General features: G+C 41.4%; 1 pseudogene across 1 annotated transcript; it reads left to right on the top strand.

Annotated features, from left to right (window-relative positions):
• Positions 1 to 205: 205 nt before the first annotated feature.
• On the top strand, positions 206 to 1164 carry LOC307054335 (olfactory receptor 13C7-like; annotated as a pseudogene). Its single transcript has one exon. The product of its transcript is annotated as an olfactory receptor 13C7-like (transcript).
• Positions 1165 to 4411: the final 3247 nt, after the last annotated feature.

Genomic DNA, 4411 nt, shown 5'->3' with positions numbered 1-4411 from the left:
ATGGGCAGACAAATATCACAAAGTAGATTTTCATCAATTTCTCTCTATTTTACTTAGAACAACACAAAGAACCCACCAGATTGCTAGAGCTGTTGTCTAGCTGCTCAGCAGGACAAGTTTCCTCACTGATTTTCTGGCTACTTTAGGCAGAGAATCATGAAGTGTGGGCTTTTTGAATTCCTACAGGTGACAGAGCAGAGGCATCATGGACAGGTCTAACTGGACCTCCCCCCTGCTGGGGTTCATTCTCCTGGGCCTCTCAGCCCACTCAAGGCTGGAGAAAACGTTCTTTGTGCTCATCCTGCTCATGTACCTGGTGACCCTGCTGGGCAACGGGGTCCTCATCCTGGTGACCATCCTTGACTTCCGCCTACACAAGCCCATGTACTTCTTCCTGAGGAACCTCTCCTTCCTGGACATCTGCTACACAACCTCCTCAGTCCCCCTCATTCTTGACAGCTTCCTGACCCCCAGGAAAACCATCCCCTTCTCAGCATGTGCTGTGCAGATGTTCCTCTCCTTTGCCATGGCGGCCACGGAGTGTGTGCCTCTGGGCATGATGGCGTTTGATCACCATATGGCCATCTGCAACCCCCTCAGGTACCCTGAGGTCATGAGCAAGGCTGCCTATGTGCCCATGGCTGCCAGCTCCTGGGCAGCTGGAAGCACCACTGTCATGATGCAGACATCCCTAGCAATGCAACTACCCTTCTATGGGGACAATGTCATCAACCACTTCACCTGTGAGATCCTGGCTGCCCTGAAGTTGGCCTATGCTGACATCTCCATCAATATAATCAGTATGGTGGTGGCCAATGTGGTCTTCCTGGGCATCCCAGTTCTGTTCATCTTTTTCTCCTACGTGTTCATCATTGCTACCATTTTGAAGATCCCCTCAGCTGAGGGGAGGAAAAAGACCTTCTCCACCTGCTCTGCCCACCAAACAGCTGTGGTCATCTTCTATAGGACCATCCTCTTCATGTATGGGAAGCCTAAATCCAAGGACCCCCTGGGGCACACAAACAGGATTTTGCAGACAAGCTCACCTCCCTCTTCTATGGAGTGGTGACCCCCGTGCTCAACCCCATCATCTACAGCCTGAGGAATAAGGAGGCAAAGGCCGCTGTGAGGAACCTGGTAACTCGGAAACGCTTCACCCAGTGATGCTGGAGGGGTCCTGATGGTTCCTGTTCCCTGGTTTCTCTCACCTGAGGGTCTCGGAGGTTAAGATGAAGGGCTAACTTCATGCAAGTTTACGTAGGTAAATCTAATTACACAGAATCTCATTACACCCAAGAGCTTTGTGCAAACAGAAAGCATTTAATGTGAATTTTCCCCTCATTCTATAGGCGATTCTACAAAAGTATATTTCTGCTGATCAAGCCTTACAGTTCTCTATATCTGTGATGCATACTAAAGAAACTGATGTCAAGGAAAAGTAACTCTTCAAGATTTATTGTTTAACTCATGAAAAGCTCTAGTCTGTAGGACCATAATTCAATTACTCCTTGGCTCGCCCTTTGAATATATTTGAAAGGGTTCTTATTTTTATGTCACCTATGTCAACTCTTCCTACTCCATTATTAAATAACAGTAATATTTTATCCTTATCCTCGTTGCCTCTTTCTCCTTATTGTCATTTAAATTCTTAAAACTGTTTCTTGAATCGTTCTCTTCCTGTGTCTTCAAAATTAACCTCTTTCTCTTGTCCTTAACCAAGTCCCCCACCAGAAAATCATTTACATCTTTGGAGCAGAGAGGAGAGTAAGGTGTGGCGAAACTGATACAAAGGTCAAAGGTTCAGGCCTTTTTTCTTTTCCCTTTTTTGAAAATGTTATTCATCCCTGGGTTCTTTCCCTAGATATCCTTGGCCTCCAAGGGTCATCAGAGTAATGTCAAAACTGAGAGGTATCGAGGAGAATCAAATGAATTCTATTAACCACCTGACCTGGCTTGACCGAGTGTGCAGCCAAGGGGTGACCATCACTTGCTTTTCTACCTAAGAAACCCCAAAGCCACACGGTAGTCAGAGGGAGAGGAGGTGATGCTCAGAGGGAGGAGGAGACATCTAAGAATCACCTACATGACTGGTGAGGAGCTCCAAGGCAGCTCCCTAGAGCAATTAATCTAGAAGTCTAGTTAAAGAATGAGCAGAATAGAAAACCTCTGACAGTTGATATCAATTTTTAATCCAATAGAGAGGAAACAAACAATCGAAACAATCAGCCTTTGCTGAAAAAGAGTTATTGCAGGAAGATGGTGAAAGCATTAAAGAAAATTCTCAGTGATTTTCTCAGCAGAATTCAAGAGGTTAGTGAATCAATAAAACAAGAGAAATCTATGAAAAAAGAAGCTAGGAGAAAAGATAACTGGGAAATAAGAACTTTTTCTTAGGGGAAAGATTCCACTTACTGGATCAAATAAAATTCAGTAGAAAGTATTTAAAAGTAGAGAGCACAATTTTTTTAAATGAAGTTTAAAATTAAAAATAATTTAAATTCCTCTCCTAGACTTCAGAGAGAAAAACAAAGAGATTTAAGTTATTTGAGAAAAGATGAGAGGCATGGGCGATAGACCAGGGGGATCCATCATGGAAAACATGAAGAGAAAACAGAGCAGACAAAAGACAAATAATAACTAAAGAGAAAAAAACACATTTCACTGAATAGAAGTTTTAGACATTTTGTTCATAAAATGTTCATTAATCACCAGATAAGAATTGTAGCAAAAGACACACCTACCTAGGATAACTATTCAAGGATAAGTTTTGGTTCCTATATATACCAAAATAGTTCTACAGACTTTTACACAGAAGAAAAGCACATTTCCTAAGAAGGAATGAGAATCTGACTGCCATTGGCCAGCTGTTCTGCAGCCCTAAATGTAGACATCAGTGGAACAAGGTTTAAGTTCTGAGGGAAATGGGCTGTGAGTCCCGAGTTCTACATACCCCTCATCATTGCACAGATACGAGGGTTAAAAAGACACTTGCTGTCATGTGTAAACACAGAAGGCACATACCCCTGCAATCCCTTCCTGAAAAAAAATTTATTTATAACATTCTCCCAACAAACAGTTAAAAATAAATAAATGAAAGGATGTGATGGATATGCCATAGAAGAGACAGTGGAGAATGATGAAATGCATAAGACCAATGAAGTCTAGTCAATTCTTATACCAAATTTGCAAAGACTAATATATGAAGGAATCATTAGCAATCATGTTGAGGTAAACAGTGACAAGAAAGCAATGATGGAGCTCCAGTTACAATTCTAGATGACTTCATCAAGCTGGGAAATGGAGAAAGAGAAGCAAAGGCCACTGAAGGTCTCATCTTACAAAGGATATGGTGGGAAGGGGTTCTTAGAAATACAATCCATTGCATTGATACTGAAATGCAACAAAAGTCTTAACATGATTGTTGAAAATTTACGAGTCAATACCAGTAGACAAGTATTAGAATTCTTTCTTTGAAAGAGTCAGAGGATTATGAAAGAACAAAGAAAGTTCATCAAATGAAAAAACTCATTTATTGAACCTGAGTAGATTTAAATCACTGTACAGTAAACAAATAATACACATTACCCAGTGGGGTTTTTTTAGGAATTTCAAGGTTTCTAACATTAGGAACATTAGGAGATCTATTACTGCAACCATTTTGTTAACAGATTAAATAAGAAAAAAAGTAATCCCATCCACAAATGTTGAGAAGTCATTTGGTAAAATCTAGCAACTATTTCTGATTTTTTAAAGTAGTGGACTTGAATAGAAGAAACCATCCTTGACATGAAGAACAACAGCAAACAGCATACTTGATGGCAGAATACCAGTGACATGCCTATAATGCATGTCTGGATTAGGACCTCTGCTCTCGATGTCTGCATCATTCTAGCTAATTAAACCAGATCAGAAAAATAAATAAGGAACAAAATATAGAAAAGAAGAAAACTATTCAGTAAGTAAACAGATGTTGTTTACTGAGGAAAAAAGTTTAATCAAGTGCAAAACTACTACAACTAGTAAGAAAGTACAGTAGGGGGGTTGTATATAATTCACCCCAGTCACAACTTTAAAATACCTAGGGAAAATACATAAAGAAGTTTGAGTACATCATATATTTACAATGGTCACGCATTAACAGAAGATATTTTAAAAAGATGTTTTGGGCTTCCCTGGTGGCGCAGTGGTTGAGAGTCCGCCTGCCGATGCAGGGGACACAGATTCGTGCCCGGTCCGGGAGGATCCCACATGCCGCAGAGCGGCTGGGCCTGTGAGCCATGGCCGCTGGGCCTGCGCGTCTGGAGCCTGTGCTCCGCGGCAGGAGAGGCCACAACAGTGAGAGGCCCGCGTACTGCAAAAAAAAAAAAAAAAAAAAAAAAGATGTTTTCATTTTGAAGGGAGGAAAAGCCCT

The sequence above is a fragment of the Hyperoodon ampullatus genome (assembly GCF_949752795.1).
Source record: "Hyperoodon ampullatus genome assembly, chromosome: 6".
NCBI lineage: Eukaryota > Metazoa > Chordata > Mammalia > Artiodactyla > Ziphiidae > Hyperoodon > Hyperoodon ampullatus.
This window is presented reverse-complemented; position numbering and strand designations above follow the sequence as displayed.